This window comes from Taudactylus pleione, unplaced genomic scaffold (genome assembly GCF_031769625.1).
Source record: "Taudactylus pleione unplaced genomic scaffold, aTauple2 ptg000021l, whole genome shotgun sequence".
Classification (NCBI taxonomy): domain Eukaryota; kingdom Metazoa; phylum Chordata; class Amphibia; order Anura; family Myobatrachidae; genus Taudactylus; species Taudactylus pleione.
The window spans coordinates 16,004,508-16,023,833 of record NW_028284423.1 but is presented as its reverse complement, the minus strand read 5'-3'; the positions used below and the strand labels follow the sequence as shown (position 1 = coordinate 16,023,833).

General features: G+C 31.7%; 10 non-coding genes across 10 annotated transcripts; all 10 read right to left on the bottom strand.

The window, feature by feature from the left end:
• Window positions 1-284: 284 nt before the first annotated feature.
• On the bottom strand, window positions 285-356 carry TRNAC-GCA (transfer RNA cysteine (anticodon GCA)). Its single transcript has one exon. It is a non-coding gene; the product is annotated as a tRNA-Cys (tRNA).
• A 1,690-nt stretch (window positions 357-2,046) lies between these two features.
• Window positions 2,047-2,118, bottom strand: TRNAC-GCA (transfer RNA cysteine (anticodon GCA)). The gene has a single exon. It is a non-coding gene; the product is annotated as a tRNA-Cys (tRNA).
• Window positions 2,119-3,445: 1,327 nt separating this feature from the next.
• On the bottom strand, window positions 3,446-3,517 carry TRNAC-GCA (transfer RNA cysteine (anticodon GCA)). Its single transcript has one exon. It is a non-coding gene; the product is annotated as a tRNA-Cys (tRNA).
• Window positions 3,518-5,207: 1,690 nt separating this feature from the next.
• On the bottom strand, window positions 5,208-5,279 carry TRNAC-GCA (transfer RNA cysteine (anticodon GCA)). Its single transcript has one exon. It is a non-coding gene; the product is annotated as a tRNA-Cys (tRNA).
• Window positions 5,280-6,605: 1,326 nt separating this feature from the next.
• Window positions 6,606-6,677, bottom strand: TRNAC-GCA (transfer RNA cysteine (anticodon GCA)). The gene has a single exon. It is a non-coding gene; the product is annotated as a tRNA-Cys (tRNA).
• A 1,690-nt stretch (window positions 6,678-8,367) lies between these two features.
• Window positions 8,368-8,439, bottom strand: TRNAC-GCA (transfer RNA cysteine (anticodon GCA)). Its single transcript has one exon. It is a non-coding gene; the product is annotated as a tRNA-Cys (tRNA).
• Window positions 8,440-11,165: 2,726 nt separating this feature from the next.
• TRNAC-GCA (transfer RNA cysteine (anticodon GCA)) lies at window positions 11,166-11,237 on the bottom strand. Its single transcript has one exon. It is a non-coding gene; the product is annotated as a tRNA-Cys (tRNA).
• Window positions 11,238-15,776: 4,539 nt separating this feature from the next.
• Window positions 15,777-15,848, bottom strand: TRNAC-GCA (transfer RNA cysteine (anticodon GCA)). Its single transcript has one exon. It is a non-coding gene; the product is annotated as a tRNA-Cys (tRNA).
• A 1,326-nt stretch (window positions 15,849-17,174) lies between these two features.
• TRNAC-GCA (transfer RNA cysteine (anticodon GCA)) lies at window positions 17,175-17,246 on the bottom strand. Its single transcript has one exon. It is a non-coding gene; the product is annotated as a tRNA-Cys (tRNA).
• A 1,688-nt stretch (window positions 17,247-18,934) lies between these two features.
• Window positions 18,935-19,006, bottom strand: TRNAC-GCA (transfer RNA cysteine (anticodon GCA)). Its single transcript has one exon. It is a non-coding gene; the product is annotated as a tRNA-Cys (tRNA).
• Window positions 19,007-19,326: the final 320 nt, after the last annotated feature.

The window sequence follows — 19,326 nt, the reverse complement described above, 5'->3', positions numbered from 1 at the left end:
TACTTCTTCATTTTTAACCATTTGGGAAAGAAAGTACTTTTTTAAGAGAAACTAGGTAGGTCCTTTATATTTGCCTTCTATAAATTATAGATTTCTGTATAAATCTCTATCAAATAAATGAAATCTACCACTCTAACTGTGCTATCAGGAAGTATATAATGTTAAAGTTTCACTTTTTTTTGTTTTCTTGCTCTTACTTGTGTTAGCTTTTCCTGTACTTGACTTTCAAACTAGCTGTAAACTGCAAATTGATTCAGTACCTTTACACATTAAAAGCTAGGTAAAGGGGGCACCTGGATTTGAACCAGGGACCTCTCGATCTGCTGTTGAATGCTCTACCACTGAGCTATACCCCCAATTGCGTACAAGATTTTAAAAACATTCACATTGCAGTCAGAAAGTATAGGTGTTTGTACTATATATGTTGTCTTATAGGATAAAAAATTAATATGTATATTTATGGTGATGCTTTGGAGTTATTAATCTGGGCTTGATTGCAGAGTTCACATAGGTGTAAGCTGTGAGCATGCTCAAAAAGGAACTTTGATCATCTAAAGCTCCAATTTCGTCAGTAATAGTGACATCAGGACATATTGTGACTTTAAATTTTGGGAGGCCAAACAGAACTAAGAAAATACAAATTCTTAGCAATAAACCTATATAAATTATTTCAAAAAGTAGCTGACAACAGTATATTATTGCTAATAAAATAGGACATTTTGATTTTTGGGCTTGAGGGCTCAGATGTTCAAAATTAATGTTTGATGCATAAACTCGAATGGCCTAGTTGCAAAATTAGTCTGAGATTAACCCCCAATTACAACAACAGTTCCAGAACACTGCAATACAATTGCCTAATAATTCCTTATTTAATTATCAGAGAGGGTGAGTATTAAAGTACACATGTTTCATGTTCAGTTATATTATACTATTCTAAATATATTACTATAGAAAGGACAGAAATTAAATTGAGGTTCTGGAACTGTTGGTGGGATTAGGGATTGAACTCAGACTGATATTGCAATAAGAGTTCTCCTACTTTTTCAGTTTAACCATTTGGGAAAGAAAGTACTTTTTAAAGAGAAACTAGGTAGGTCCTTTATATTTGCCTTCTATAAATTATAGTTTTCTTTAAAAATCGCTTTCAAATAAATGAAATCTGCCACTCTAACTGTGCTATCAGGAAGAGTATAATGTTAAAGTATCATTATTTAAGTGATGCTTTTCCTAATTTAATTATCAATGAGGGTGAGTTTTAAAGTACACATGTTTCATGTTCAGTTATATTATACTATTCTAAATATATTACTATAGAAAGGACAGAAATTAAATCGAGGTTCTGGAACTGTTGGTGGGATTAGGGATTGAACTCAGACTGATATTGCAATAAGGCTTCTCCTACTTCTTCATTTTTAACCATTTGGGAAAGAAAGTACTTTTTTAAGAGAAACTAGGTAGGTCCTTTATATTTGCCTTCTATAAATTATAGATTTCTGTATAAATCTCTTTCAAAAAAATGAAATCTGCCGGTCTAACTGTGCTATCAGGAAGTTTATAATGTTAAAGTATCACTATTTAAGTGATGCTTTTCCTTATTTAATTATCAATGAGGGTGAGTATTAAAGTACACATGTTTCATGTTCAGTTATATTATACTATTCTACATATATTACTATAGAAAGGACAGAAATTAAATCGAGGTTCTGGAACTGTTGGTGGGATTAGGGATTGAACTCAGACTGATATTGCAATTAGGCTTCTCCTACTTCTTCATTTTTAACCATTTGGGAAAGAAAGTACTTTTTTAAGAGAAACTAGGTAGGTCCTTTATATTTGCCTTCTATAAATTATAGATTTCTGTATAAATCTCTATCAAATAAATGAAATCTACCACTCTAACTGTGCTATCAGGAAGTATATAATGTTAAAGTTTCACTTTTTTTGTTTTCTTGCTCTTACTTGTGTTAGCTTTTCCTGTACTTGACTTTCAAACTAGCTGTAAACTGCAAATTGATTCAGTACCTTTACACATTAAAAGCTAGGTAAAGGGGGCACCTGGATTTGAACCAGGAACCTCTCAATCTGCAATCAAATGCTCTACCTCTGAGCTATTCCCCCAATTGCGTTCAAGATTTGAAAAACATTCACATTGTAGTCAAAAAGTATAGGTGTTTGTACTATATATGTTGTCTTATAGGATAAAAAATTAATATGTATATTTATGGTGATGCTTTGGAGTTATTAATCTGGGCTTGATTGCAGAGTTCGCATAGATGTAAGCTGTGAGCATGCTCAAAAGGGAACTTTGATCATCTAAAGCTCCAATTTGGTCAGTTATAGTGACATCAGGACATATTGTGACTTTATATTTTGGGAGACCAAACAGAACTAAGAAAGCTCAAATTCTTAGTAACAAACCTATATAAATTATTTCAAAAAGTAGCTGACAACAGTATATTATTGCTAATAAAATAGGAAATTTTGATTTTTGGGCTTGTGGTCTCAGATGTTCAAAATTAATGTTTGATGCATAAACTCGAATGGCCTAGTTGCAAAATCAGTCTGAGATCAACCCCCAAATTTAACAACAGTTCCAGAATACTGCAATGTAATTGCTTAATTATTCCTTATTTAATTATCAAAGAGGGTGAGTATTAAAGTACACATGTTTCATGTTCAGTTATATTATACTATTCTAAATATATTACTATAGAAAGGACAGAAATTAAATTGAGGTTCTGGAACTGTTGGTGGGATTAGGGATTGAACTCAGACTGATATTGCAATAAGGCTTCTCCTACTTCTTCGTTTTTAACCATTTGGGAAAGAAAGTACTTTTTTAAGAGAAACTAGGTAGGTCCTTTATATTTGCCTTCTATAAATTATAGATTTCTGTATAAATCTCTATCAAAAAAATGAAATCTGCCACTCTAACTGTGCTATCAGGAAGTTTATAATGTTAAAGTATCACTCTTTAAGTGATGCCTTTCCTTATTTAATTATCAATGAGGGTGAGTATTAAAGTACACATGTTTCATGTTCAGTTATATTATACTATTCTAAATATATTACTATAGAAAGGACAGAAATTAAATTGAGGTTCTGGAACTGTTGGTGGGATTAGGGATTGAACTCAGAACGATATTGCAATAAGGCTTCTCCTACTTCTTCATTTTTAACCATTTCAGAAAGAGAGTACTATTTTAAGAAAAACTAGGTAGGTACTTTATATTTGCCTTCTATAAATTATAGATTTCTGTTAAAATCTCTATTAAAAAAATGAAATCTACCACTATAACTGTGCTATCAGGAAGTATATAATGTTAAAGTTTCCCTTTTTTTGTTTTCTTGCTCTTACTTGTGTTAGCTTTTCCTGTACTTGAGTTTCAAACTAGCTGTAAACTGCAAATTGATTCAGTACCTTTACACATTAAAAGCTAGGTAAAGGGGGCACCTGGATTTGAACCATGGACCTCTCGATCTGCAGTCGAATGCTCTACCACTGAGCTATACCCCCTATTGCGTACAAGATTTTAAAAACATTCACATTGCAGTCAGAAAGTATAGGTGTTTGTACTATATATGTTGTCTTATAGGATAAAAAATTAATGTGTATATTTATGGTGATGCTTTGGAGTTATTAATCTGGGCTTGATTGCAGAGTTCACATAGGTGTAAGCTGTGAGCATGCTCAAAAAGGAACTTTGATCATCTAAAGCTCCAATTTCGTCAGTAATAGTGACATCAGGACATATTGTGACTTTAAATTTTGGGAGGCCAAACAGAACTAAGAAAATACAAATTCTTAGCAATAAACCTATATAAATTATTTCAAAAAGAAGCTGACAACAGTATATTATTGCTAATAAAATAGGACATTTTGATTTTTGGGCTTGTGGGCTCAGGTGTTCAAAAATAATGTTTGATGCATAAACTCGAATGGCCTAGTTGCAAAATTAGTCTGAGATTAACCCCCAATTATAACAACAGTTCCAGAACACTGCAATATAATTGCTTAATAATTCCTTATTTAATTATCAAAGAGGGTGAGTATTAAAGTACACATGTTTCATGTTCAGTTATATTATACTTATCTAAATATATTACTATAGAAAGGACAGAAATTAAATTGAGGTTCTGGAACTGTTGGTGGGATTAGGGATTGAACTCAGACTGATATTGCAATAAGAGTTCTCCTACTTTTTCAGTTTAACCATTTGGGAAAGAAAGTACTTTTTAAAGAGAAACTAGGTAGGTCCTTTATATTTGCCTTCTATAAATTATAGTTTTCTTTAAAAATCGCTTTCAAATAAATGAAATCTGCCACTCTAACTGTGCTATCAGGAAGAGTATAATGTTAAAGTATCATTATTTAAGTGATGCTTTTCCTAATTTAATTATCAATGAGGGTGAGTTTTAAAGTACACATGTTTCATGTTCAGTTATATTATACTATTCTAAATATATTACTATAGAAAGGACAGAAATTAAATCGAGGTTCTGGAACTGTTGGTGGGATTAGGGATTGAACTCAGACTGATATTGCAATAAGGCTTCTCCTACTTCTTCGTTTTTAACCATTTGGGAAAGAAAGTACTTTTTTAAGAGAAACTAGGTAGGTCCTTTATATTTGCCTTCTATAAATTATAGATTTCTGTATGAATCTCTTTCAAAAAAATGAAATCTGCCGGTCTAACTGTGCTATCAGGAAGTTTATAATGTTAAAGTATCACTATTTAAGTGATGCTTTTCCTTATTTAATTATCAATGAGGGTGAGTATTAAAGTACACATGTTTCATGTTCAGTTATATTATACTATTCTACATATATTACTATAGAAAGGACAGAAATTAAATCGAGGTTCTGGAACTGTTGGTGGGATTAGGGATTGAACTCAGACTGATATTGCAATTAGGCTTCTCCTACTTCTTCATTTTTAACCATTTGGGAAAGAAAGTACTTTTTTAAGAGAAACTAGTTAGGTCCTTTATATTTGCCTTCTATAAATTATAGATTTCTGTATAAATCTCTATCAAATAAATGAAATCTACCACTCTAACTGTGCTATCAGGAAGTATATAATGTTAAAGTTTCACTTTTTTTGTTTTCTTGCTCGTACTTGTGTTAGCTTTTCCTGTACTTGACTTTCAAACTAGCTGTAAACTGCAAATTGATTCAGTACCTTTACACATTAAAAGCTAGGTAAAGGGGGCACCTGGATTTGAACCAGGGACCTCTCGATCTGCAGTTGAATGCTCTACCACTGAGCAATACCCCCAATTGCGTACAAGATTTTAAAAACATTCACATTGCAGTCAGAAAGTATAGGTGTTTGTACTATATATGTTGTCTTATAGGATAAAAAATTAATATGTATATTTATGGTGATGCTTTGGAGTTATTAATCTGGGCTTGATTGCAGAGTTCACATAGGTGTAAGCTGTGAGCATGCTCAAAAAGGAACTTTGATCATCTAAAGCTCCAATTTCGTCAGTAATAGTGACATCAGGACATATTGTGACTTTAAATTTTGGGAGGCCAAACAGAACTAAGAAAATACAAATTCTTAGCAATAAACCTATATAAATTATTTCAAAAAGTAGCTGACAACAGTATATTATTGCTAATAAAATAGGACATTTTGATTTTTGGGCTTGTGGGCTCAGGTGTTCAAAAATAATGTTTGATGCATAAACTCGAATGGCCTAGTTGCAAAATTAGTCTGAGATTAACCCCCAATTATAACAACAGTTCCAGAACACTGCAATATAATTGTTTAATAATTCATTATTTAATTATCAAAGAGGGTGAGTATTAAAGTACACATGTTTCATGTTCAGTTATATTATACTATTCTAAATATATTACTATAGAAAGGACAGAAATTAAATTGAGGTTCTGGAACTGATGGTGGGATTAGGGATTGAACTCAGACTGATATTGCAGTAAGGCTTCTCCTACTTCTTCAGTTTAACCATTTGGGAAAGAAAGTACTTTTTTAAGAGAAACTAGGTAGGTCCTTTATATTTGCCTTCTATAAATTATAGATTTCTGTAAAAATCTCTATAAAAAAAATAAAAACTGCCAATCTAACTGTGCAATCAGGAAGTTTATAATGTTAAAGTATCACTATTTAAGTGATGCTTTTCCTTATTTAATTATCAATGAGGGTGAGTATTAAAGTACACATGTTTCATGTTCAGTTATATTATACTATTCTAAATATATTACTATAGAAAGGACAGAAATTAAATCGAGGTTCTGGAACTGTTGGTGGGATTAGGGATTGAACTCAGACTGATATTGCAATAAGGCTTCTCCTACTTCTTCATTTTTAACCATTTCGGATAGAGAGTACTATTTTAAGAGAAACTAGGTAGGTACTTTATATTTGCCTTCTATAAATTATAGATTTCTGTTAAAATCTCTGTCAAAAAAATGAAGTCTACCACTCTAACTGTGCTATCAGGAAGTATATAATGTTAAAGATTCACTTTTTTTTATTTCTTGCTCTTACTTGTGTTAGCTTTTCCTGTACTTGAGTTTCAAACTAGCTGTAAACTGCAAATTGATTCAGTACCTTTACACATTAAAAGCTAGGTAAAGGGGGCACCAGGATTTGAACCAGGGACCTCTCAATCTGCAGTCGAATGCTCTACCACTGAGCTATACCCCCAATTGCGTACAAGCTTTTAAAAACATTCACATTGCAGTCAGAAAGTATAGGTGTTTGTACTATATATGTTGTCTTATAGGATAAAAAATTAATATGTATATTTATGGTGATGCTTTGGAGTTATTAATCTGGGCTTGATTGCAGAGTTCACATAGGTGTAAGCTGTGAGCATGCTCAAAAAGGAACTTTGATCATCTAAAGCTCCAATTTCGTCAGTAATAGTGACATCAGGACATATTGTGACTTTAAATTTTGGGAGGCCAAACAGAACTAAGAAAATACAAATTCTTAGCAATAAACCTATATAAATTATTTCAAAAAGTAGCTGACAACAGTATATTATTGCTAATAAAATAGGACATTTTGATTTTTGGGCTTGAGGGCTCAGATGTTCAAAATTAATGTTTGATGCATAAACTCGAATGGCCTAGTTGCAAAATTAGTCGGAGATTAACCCCCAATTACAACAACAGTTCCAGAACACTGCAATACAATTGCCTAATAATTCCTTATTTAATTATCAGAGAGGGTGAGTATTAAAGTACACATGTTTCATGTTCAGTTATATTATACTATTCTAAATATATTACTATAGAAAGGACAGAAATTAAATTAAGGTTCTGGAACTGTTGGTGGGATTAGGGATTGAACTCAGACTGATATTGCAATAAGAGTTCTCCTACTTTTTCAGTTTAACCATTTGGGAAAGAAAGTACTTTTTAAAGAGAAACTAGGTAGGTCCTTTATATTTGTCTTCTATAAATTATAGTTTTCTTTAAAAATCGCTTTCAAATATATGATATCTGCCACTCTAACTGTGCTATCAGGAAGAGTATATTGTTAAAGTATCATTATTTAAGTGATGCTTTTCCTAATTTAATTATCAATGAGGGTGAGTTTTAAAGTACACATGTTTCATGTTCAGTTATATTATACTATTCTAAATATATTACTATAGAAAGGACAGAAATTAAATCGAGGTTCTGGAACTGTTGGTGGGATTAGGGATTGAACTCAGACTGATATTGCAATAAGGCTTCTCCTACTTCTTCGTTTTTAACCATTTGGGAAAGAAAGTACTTTTTTAAGAGAAACTAGGTAGGTCCTTTATATTTGCCTTCTATAAATTATAGATTTCTGTATAAATCTCTTTCAAAAAAATGAAATCTGCCGGTCTAACTGTGCTATCAGGAAGTTTATAATGTTAAAGTCTCACTATTTAAGTGATGCTTTTCCTTATTTAATTATCAATGAGGGTGAGTATTAAAGTACACATGTTTCATGTTCAGTTATATTATACTATTCTACATATATTACTATAGAAAGGACAGAAATTAAATCGAGGTTCTGGAACTGTTGGTGGGATTAGGGATTGAACTCAGACTGATATTGCAATAAGGCTTCTCCTACTTCTTCATTTTTAACCATTTGTGAAAGAAAGTACTTTTTTAAGAGAAACTAGGTAGGTCCTTTATATTTGCCTTCTATAAATTATAGATTTCTGTATAAATCTCTATCAAATAAATGAAATCTACCACTCTAACTGTGCTATCAGGAAGTATATAATGTTAAAGTTTCACTTTTTTTGTTTTCTTGCTCTTACTTGTGTTAGCTTTTCCTGTACTTGACTTTCAAACTAGCTGTAAACTGCAAATTGATTCAGTACCTTTACACATTAAAAGCTAGGTAAAGGGGGCACCTGGATTTGAACCAGGAACCTCTCAATCTGCAATCAAATGCTCTACCTCTGAGCTATACCCCCAATTGCGTTCAAGATTTGAAAAACATTCACATTGTAGTCAGAAAGTATAGGTGTTTGTACTATATATGTTGTCTTATAGGATAAAAAATTAATATGTATATTTATGGTGATGCTTTGGAGTTATTAATCTGGGCTTGATTGCAGAGTTCGCTTAGATGTAAGCTGTGAGCATGCTCAAAAGGGAACTTTGATCATCTAAAGCTCCAATTTGGTCAGTTATAGTGACATCAGGACATATTGTGACTTTATATTTTGGGAGACCAAACAGAACTAAGAAAGCTCAAATTCTTAGTAACAAACCTATATAAATTATTTCAAAAAGTAGCTGACAACAGTATATTATTGCTAATACAATAGGACATTTTGATTTTTGGGCTTGAGGGCTCAGATGTTCAAAATTAATGTTTGATGCATAAACTCGAATGGCCTAGTTGCAAAATCAGTCTGAGATCAACCCCCAAATTTAACAACAGTTCCAGAATACTGCAATGTAATTGCTTAATTATTCCTTATTTAATTATCAAAGAGGGTGAGTATTAAAGTACACATGTTTCATGTTCAGTTATATTATACTATTCTAAATATATTACTATAGAAAGGACAGAAATTAAATTGAGGTTCTGGAACTGTTGGTGGGATTAGGGATTGAACTCAGACTGATATTGCAATAAGGCTTCTCCTACTTCTTCGTTTTTAACCATTTGGGAAAGAATGTACTTTTTTAAGAGAAACTAGGTAGGTCCTTTATATTTGCCTTCTATAAATTATAGATTTCTGTATAAATCTCTATCAAAAAAATGAAATCTGCCACTCTAACTGTGCTATCAGGAAGTTTATAATGTTAAAGTATCACTCTTTAAGTGATGCCTTTCCTTATTTAATTATCAATGAGGGTGAGTATTAAAGTACACATGTTTCATGTTCAGTTATATTATACTATTCTAAATATATTACTATAGAAAGGACAGAAATTAAATCGAGGTTCTGGAACTGTTGGTGGGATTAGGGATTGAACTCAGAACGATATTGCAATAAGGCTTCTCCTACTTCTTCATTTTTAACCATTTCGGAAAGAGAGTACTATTTTAAGAAAAACTAGGCAGGTACTTTATATTTGCCTTCTATAAATTATAGATTTCTGTTAAAATCTCTATTAAAAAAATGAAATCTACCACTATAACTGTGCTATCAGGAAGTATATAATGTTAAAGTTTCCCTTTTTTTGTTTTCTTGCTCTTACTTGTGTTAGCTTTTCCTGTACTTGAGTTTCAAACTAGCTGTAAACTGCAAATTGATTCAGTACCTTTACACATTAAAAGCTAGCTAAAGGGGGCACCTGGATTTGAACAAGGAACCTCTCAATCTGCAATCAAATGCTCTACCTCTGAGCTATACCCCCAATTGCGTTCAAGATTTGAAAAACATTCACATTGTAGTCAGAAAGTATAGGTGTTTGTACTATATATGTTGTCTTATAGGATAAAAAATTAATATGTATATTTATGGTGATGCTTTGGAGTTATTAATCTGGGCTTGATTGCAGAGTTCGCTTAGATGTAAGCTGTGAGCATGCTCAAAAGGGAACTTTGATCATCTAAAGCTCCAATTTGGTCAGTTATAGTGACATCAGGACATATTGTGACTTTATATTTTGGGAGACCAAACAGAACTAAGAAAGCTCAAATTCTTAGTAACAAACCTATATAAATTATTTCAAAAAGTAGCTGACAACAGTATATTATTGCTAATAAAATAGGACATTTTGATTTTTGGGCTTGTGGTCTCAGATGTTCAAAATTAATGTTTGATGCATAAACTCGAATGGCCTAGTTGCAAAATCAGTCTGAGATCAACCCCCAAATTTAACAACAGTTCCAGAATACTGCAATGTAATTGCTTAATTATTCCTTATTTAATTATCAAAGAGGGTGAGTATTAAAGTACACATGTTTCATGTTCAGTCATATTATACTATTCTAAATATATTACTATAGACAGGAAAGAAATTAAATTGAGGTTCTGGAACTGTTGGTGGGATTAGGGATTGAACTCAGACTGATATTGCAATAAGGCTTCTCCTACTTCTTCGTTTTTAACCATTTGGGAAAGAAAGTACTTTTTTAAGAGAAACTAGGTAGGTCCTTTATATTTGCCTTCTATAAATTATAGATTTCTGTGTAAATCTCTATCAAAAAAATGAAATCTGCCACTCTAACTGTGCTATCAGGAAGTTTATAATGTTAAAGTATCACTCTTTAAGTGATGCCTTTCCTTATTTAATTATCAATGAGGGTGAGTATTAAAGTACACATGTTTCATGTTCAGTTATATTATACTATTCTAAATATATTACTATAGAAAGGACAGAAATTAAATTGAGGTTCTGGAACTGTTGGTGGGATTAGGGATTGAACTCAGAACGATATTGCAATAAGGCTTCTCCTACTTCTTCATTTTTAATCATTTCGGAAAGAGAGTACTATTTTAAGAAAAATTAGGTAGGTACTTTATATTTGCCTTCTATAAATTATAGATTTCTGTTAAAATCTCTATTAAAAAAATTAAATCTACCACTATAACTGTGCTATCAGGAAGTATATAATGTTAAAGTTTCCCTTTTTTTGTTTTCTTGCTCTTACTTATGTTAGCTTTTCCTGTACTTGAGTTTCAAACTAGCTGTAAACTGCAAATTGATTCAGTACCTTTACACATTAAAAGCTAGGTAAAGGGGGCACCTGGATTTGAACCATGGACCTCTCGATCTGCAGTCGAATGCTCTACCAGTGAGCTATACCCCCAAATGCATACAAGATTTTAAAAACATTCACATTGCAGTCAGAAAGTATAGGTGTTTGTACTATATATATTGTCTTATAGGATAAAAAATTAATATGTATATTTATGTTGATGCTTTGGAGTTATTAATCTGGGCTTGATTGCAGAGTTCACATAGGTGTAAGCTGTGAGCATGCTCAAAAAGGAACTTTGATCATCTAAAGCTCCAATTTGGTCAGTTATAGTGACATCAGGACATATTGTGACTTTAAATTTTGGGAGGCCAAACAGAACTAAGAAAATACAAATTCTTAGCAATAAACCTATATAAAATATTTCAAAAAGTAGCTGACAACAGTATATTATTGCTAATAAAATAGGACATTTTGATTTTTGGGCTTGTGGGCTCAGGTGTTCAAAATTAATGTTTGATGCATAAACTCGAATGGCCTAGTTGCAAAATTAGTCTGAGATTAACCCCCAATTACAACAACAGTTCCAGAACACTGCAATATAATTGCTTAATAATTCCTTATTTAATTATCAAAGAGGGTGAGTATTAAAGTACACATGTTTCATGTTCAGTTATATTATACTATTCTAAATATATTACTATAGAAAGGACAGAAATAGAATCGGGGTTCTGGAACTGTGGGTGGGATTAGGGATTGAACTCAGACTGATATTGCAATAAGGCTTCTCCTACTTCTTCAGTTTAACCATTTGGGAAAGAAAGTACTTTTTTAAGAGAAACTAGGTAGGTCCTTTATATTTGCCTTCTATAAATTATAGATTTCTGTAAAAATCTCTATAAAAAAATAAAATCTGCCACTCTAACTGTGCTATCAGGAAGTTTATAATGTTAAAGTATCACTATTTAAGTGATGCTTTTCCTTATTTAATTATCAATGAGGGTGAGTATTAAAGTACACATGTTTCATGTTCAGTTATATTATACTATTCTAAATATATTACTATAGAAAGGACAGAAATTAAATTGAGGTTCTGGAACTGTTGGTGGGATTAGGGATTGAACGCAGACTGATATTGCAATAAGGCTTCAACTACTTATTCAGTTTAACCATTTGGGAAAGAAAGTACTTTTTTAAGAGAAACTAGGTAGGTCCTTTATATTTGCCTTCTATAAATTATAGATTTCTTTAAAAATCGCTTTCAAATAAATGAAATCTGCCACTCTAACTGTGCTATCAGGAAGAGTATAATGTAAAAGTATCACTATTTAAGTGATGCTTTTCCTTATTTAATTATCCATGAGGGTGAGTTTTAAAGTACACATGTTTCATGTTCAGTTATATTATACTATTCTAAATATATTACTATAGAAAGGACAGAAATTAAATTGAGGTTCTGGAACTATTGGTGGGATTAGGGATTGAACTCAGACTGATATTGCAATAAGGCTTCTCCTACTTCTTCGTTTTTAACCATTTGGGAAATAAAGTACTTTTTTAAGAGAAACTAGGTAGGTCCTTTATATTTGCCTTCTATAAATTATAGATTTCTGTATAAATCTCTATCAAAAAAATGAAATCTGCCACTCTAACTGTGCTATCAGGAAGATTATAATGTTAAAGTATCACTATTTAAGTGATGCTTTTCCTTATTTAATTATCAATGAGGGTGAGTATTAAAGTACACATGTTTCATGTTCAGTTATATTATACTATTCTACATATATTACTATAGAAAGGACAGAAATTAAATCGAGGTTCTGGAACTGTTGGTGGGATTAGGGATTGAACTCAGACTGATATTGCAATTAGGCTTCTCCTACTTCTTCATTTTTAACCATTTGGGAAAGAAAGTACTTTTTTAAGAGAAACTAGGTAGGTCCTTTATATTTGCATTCTATAAATTATAGATTTCTGTATAAATCTCTATCAAATAAATGAAATCTACCACTCTAACTGTGCTATCAGGAAGTATATAATGTTAAAGTTTCACTTTTTTTGTTTTCTTGCTCTTACTTGTGTTAGCTTTTCCTGTACTTGACTTTCAAACTAGCTGTAAACTGCAAATTGATTCAGTACCTTTACACATTAAAAGCTAGCTAAAGGGGGCACCTGGATTTGAACAAGGAACCTCTCAATCTGCAATCAAATGCTCTACCTCTGAGCTATACCCCAATTGCGTTCAAGATTTGAAAAACATTCACATTGTAGTCAGAAAGTATAGGTGTTTGTACTATATATGTTGTCTTATAGGATAAAAAATTAATATGTATATTTATGGTGATGCTTTGGAGTTATTAATCTGGGCTTGATTGCAGAGTTCGCTTAGATGTAAGCTGTGAGCATGCTCAAAAGGGAACTTTGATCATCTAAAGCTCCAATTTGGTCAGTTATAGTGACATCAGGACATATTGTGACTTTATATTTTGGGAGACCAAACAGAACTAAGAAAGCTCAAATTCTTAGTAACAAACCTATATAAATTATTTCAAAAAGTAGCTGACAACAGTATATTATTGCTAATAAAATAGGACATTTTGATTTTTGGGCTTGTGGTCTCAGATGTTCAAAATTAATGTTTGATGCATAAACTCGAATGGCCTAGTTGCAAAATCAGTCTGAGATCAACCCCCAAATTTAACAACAGTTCCAGAATACTGCAATGTAATTGCTTAATTATTCCTTATTTAATTATCAAAGAGGGTGAGTATTAAAGTACACATGTTTCATGTTCAGTTATATTATACTATTCTAAATATATTACTATAGACAGGAAAGAAATTAAATTGAGGTTCTGGAACTGTTGGTGGGATTAGGGATTGAACTCAGACTGATATTGCAATAAGGCTTCTCCTACTTCTTTGTTTTTAACCATTTGGGAAAGAAAGTACTTTTTTAAGAGAAACTAGGTAGGTCCTTTATATTTGCCTTCTATAAATTATAGATTTCTGTGTAAATCTTTATCAAAAAAATGAAATCTGCCACTCTAACTGTGCTATCAGGAAGTTTATAATGTTAAAGTATCACTCTTTAAGTGATGCCTTTCCTTATTTAATTATCAATGAGGGTGAGTATTAAAGTACACATGTTTCATGTTCAGTTATATTATACTATTCTAAATATATTACTATAGAAAGGACAGAAATTAAATTAAGGTTCTGGAACTGTTGGTGGGATTAGGGATTGAACTCAGACTGATATTGCAATAAGGGTTCTCCTACTTTTTCAGTTTAACCATTTGGGAAAGAAAGTACTTTTTAAAGAGAAACTAGGTAGGTCCTTTATATTTGCCTTCTATAAATTATAGTTTTCTTTAAAAATCGCTTTCAAATAAATGAAATCTGCCACTCTAACTGTGCTATCAGGAAGAGTATAATGTTAAAGTATCACTATTTAAGTGATGCTTTTCCTTATTTAATTATCAATGAGGGTGAGTATTAAAGTACACATGTTTCATGTTCAGTTATATTATACTATTCTAAATATATTACTATAGAAAGGACAGAAATTAAATCGAGGTTCTGGAACTGTTGGTGGGATTAGGGATTGAACTCAGACTGATATTGCAATAAGGGTTCTCCTACTTTTTCAGTTTAACCATTTGGGAAAGAAAGTACTTTTTAAAGAGAAACTAGGTAGGTCCTTTATATTTGCCTTCTATAAATTATAGTTTTCTTTAAAAATCGCTTTCAAATAAATGAAATCTGCCACTCTAACTGTGCTATCAGGAAGAGTATAATGTTAAAGTATCACTATTTAAGTGATGCTTTTCCTTATTTAATTATCAATGAGGGTGAGTATTAAAATACACATGTTTCATGTTCAGTTATAGTATACTATTCTAAATATATTACTATACAAAGGACAGAAATTAAATCGAGGTTCTGGAACTGTTGGTGGGATTAGGGATTGAACTCAGACTGATATTGCAATAAGGGTTCTCCTACTTTTTCAGTTTAACCATTTGGGAAAGAAAGTACTTTTTAAAGAGAAACTAGGTAGGTCCTTTATATTTGCCTTCTATAAATTATAGTTTTCTTTAAAAATCGCTTTCAAATAAATGAAATCTGCCACTCTAACTGTGCTATCAGGAAGAGTATAATGTTAAAGTATCACTATTTAAGTGATGCTTTTCCTTATTTAATTATCAATGAGGGTGAGTATTAAAGTACACATGTTTCATGTTCAGTTATATTATACTATTCTAAATATATTACTATAGAAAGGACAGAAATTAAATCGAGGTTCTGGAACTGTTGGTGGGATTAGGGATTGAACTCAGACTGATATTGCAATAAGGCTTCTCCTACTTCTTCATTTTTAACCATTTCGGAAAGAAAGTACTATTTTAAGAGAATCTAGGTAGGTACTTTATATTTGCCTTCTATAAATTATAGATTTCTGTTAAAATCTCTATTAAAAAAATGAAATGTACCACTATAACTGTGCTATCAGGAAGTATATAATGTTAAAGTTTCCCTTTTTTTGTTTTCTTGCTCTTACTTGTGTTAGCTTTTCTGGTACTTGAGTTTCAAACTAGCTGTAAACTGCAAAGTGATTCAGTACCTTTACACATTAAAAGCTAGGTAAAGGGGGCACCTGGATTTGAACCAGGGACCTCTCGATCTGCAGTCGAATGTTCTACCACTGAGCTATACCCCCAATTGCATACAAGATTTTAAAAACATTCACATTGCAGTCAGAAAGTATAGGTGTTTGTACTATACATGTTGTCTTATAGGATAAAAAATTAATATGTATATTTATGGTGATGCTTTGGAGTTACTAATCTGGGCTTGATTGCAGAGTTCACATAGGTGTAAGCTGTGAGCATGCTCAAATAGGAACTTTGATCATCTAAAGCTCCAATTTCATCAGTTATAGTGACATCAGGACATATTGTGACTTTAAATTTTGGGAGGCCAAACAGAACTAAGAAAATACAAATTCTTAGCAATAAACCTATATAAATTATTTCAAAAAGTAGCTGACAACAGTATATTATTGCTAATAAAATAGGACAGTTTGAATATTGTACTTGTGGGCTCAGATGTTCAAAATTAATGTTTGATGCATAAACTCGAAAGGCCTAGTTGCAAAATCAGTCTGAGATCAACCCCCAATTACAACAACAGCTCCAGAATACTGCAATGTAATTGCTTAATAATTCATTATTTAATTATCAAAGAGGGTGAGTATTAAAGTACACATGTTTCATGTTCAGTTATATTATACTATTCTAAATATATTACTATAGAAAGGACAGAAATTAAATTGAGGTTCTGGAACTGTTGGTGGGATTAGGGATTGAACTCAGACTGATATTGCAATAAGGCTTCTCCTACTTCTTCAGTTTAACCATTTGGGAAAGAAAGTACTTTTTTAAGAGAAACTAGGTAGGTCCTTTATATTTGCCTTCTATAAATTATAGATTTCTGTAAAAATCTCTATCAAAAAACTGAAATCTGCCACTCTAACTGTGCTATCAGGAAGTTTATAATGTTAAAGTATCACTCTTTAAGTGATGCCTTTCCTTATTTAATTATCAATGAGGGTGAGTATTAAAGTACACATGTTTCATGTTCAGTTATATTATACTATTCTAAATATATTACTATAGAAAGGACAGAAATTAAATTGAGGTTCTGGAACTGTTGGTGGGATTAGGGATTGAACTCAGAACGATATTGCAATAAGGCTTCTCCTACTTCTTCATTTTTAACCATTTCGGAAAGAGAGTACTATTTTAAGAAAAACTAGGTAGGTAATTTATATTTGCCTTCTATAAATTATAGATTTCTGTTAAAATCTCTATTAAAAAAATGAAATCTACCACTATAACTGTGCTATCAGGAAGTATATAATGTTTAAGTTTCCCTTTTTTTGTTTTCTTGCTCTTACTTGTGTTAGCTTTTCTGGTACTTGAGTTTCAAACTAGCTGTAAACTGCAAATTGATTCAGTACCTTTACACATTAAAAGCTAGGTAAAGGGGACACCTGGATTTGAACCAGGGACCTCTCGATCTGCAGTCGAATGCTCTACCACTGAGCTATACCCCCAAATGCGTACAAGATTTTAAAAACATTCACATTGCAGTCAGAAAGTATAGGTGTTTGTACTATATATGTTGTCTTATAGGATAAAAAATGAATATGTATATTTATGGTGATGCTTTGGAGTTATTAATCTGGGCTTGATTGCAGAGTTCACATAGGTGTAAGCTGTGAGCATGCTCAAAAAGGAACTTTGATCATCTAAAGCTCCAATTTCGTCAGTTATAGTGACATCAGGACATATTGTGACTTTAAATTTTGAGAGGCCAAACAGAACTAAGAAAATACAAATTCTTAGCAATAAACCTATATAAATTATTTCAAAAAGTAGCTGACAACAGTATATTATTGCTAATAAAATAGGACATTTTGATTTTTGGGCTTGTTGGCTCAGGTGTTCAAAATTAATGTTTGATGCATAAACTCGAATGGCCTAGTTGCAAAATTAGTCTGAGATTAACCCCCAATTACAACAACAGTTCCAGAACACTGCAATATAATTGCTTAATAATTCCTTATTTAATTATCAAATAGGGTGAGTATTAAAGTACACAAGTTTCATGTTCAGTTATATTATACTATTCTAAATATATTACTATAGAAAGGACAGAAATTAAATAGAGGTTCTGGAACTGTTGGTGGGATTAGGGATTGAACTCAGACTGATATTGCAATAAGGCATCTCCTACTTCTTCAGTTTAACCATTTGGGAAAGAAAGTACTTTTTTAAGAGAAACTAGGTAGGTTCTTTATATTTGCCTTCTATAAATTATAGATTTCTGTAAAAATCTTTATAAAAAAAAAAAATCTGCCACTCTAACTGTGCTATCAGGAAGTTTATAATGTTAAAGTATCACTATATAAGTGATGCTTTTCCTTTTTTAATTATCAATGAGGGTGAGTATTAAAGTACACATGTTTCATGTTCAGTTATATTATACTATTCTAAATATATTACTATAGAAAGGACAGAAATTAAATTGAGGTTCTGGAACTGTTGGTGGGATTAGGGATTGAATGTAGACTGATATTGCAATAAGGCTTCTCCTACTTCTTCAGTTTAACCATTTGGGAAAGAAAGTACTTTTTTAAGAGAAACTAGGTAGGTCCTTTATATTTGCCTTCTATAAATTATAGATTTCTTTAAAAATCGCTTTCAAATAAATGAAATCTACCACTCTAACTGTGCTATCAGGAAGAGTATAATGTTAAAGTATCACTATTTAAGTGATGCTATTCCTTATTTAATTATCAATGAGGGTGAGTTTTAAAGTACACATGTTTCATGTTCAGTTATATTATACTATTCTAAATATATTACTATAGAAAGGACAGAAATTAAATCGAGGTTCTGGAACTGTTGGTGGGATTAGGGATTGAACTCAGACTGATATTGCAATTAGGCTTCTCCTACTTCTTCATTTTTAACCATTTGGGAAAGAAAGTACTTTTTTAAGAGAAACTAGGTAGGTCCTTTATATTTGCCTTCTATAAATTATAGATTTCTGTATAAATCTCTATCAAATAAATGAAATCTACCGCTCTAACTGTGCTATCAGGAAGTATATAATGTTAAAGTTTCACTTTTTTTGTTTTCTTGCTCTTACTTGTGTTAGCTTTTCCTGTACTTGACTTTCAAACTAGCTGTAAACTGCAAATTGATTCAGTACCTTTACACATTAAAAGCTAGGTAAAGGGGGCACCTGGATTTGAACCAGGAACCTCTCAATCTGCAATCAAATGCTCTACCTCTGAGCTATACCCCCAATTGCGTTCAAGTTCTGAAAAACATTCACATTGCAGTCAGAAAGTATAGGTGTTTGTACTATATATGTTGTCTTATAGGATAAAAAATTAATATGTATATTTATGGTGATGCTTTGGAGTTATTAATCTGGGCTTGATTGCAGAGTTCGCATAGATGTAAGCTGTGAGCATGCTCAAAAGGGAACTTTGATCATCTAAAGCTCCAATTTGGTCAGTTATAGTGACATCAGGACATATTGTGACTTTATATTTTGGGAGGCCAAACAGAACTAAGAAAATACAAATTCTTAGTAACAAACCTATATAAATTATTTCAAAA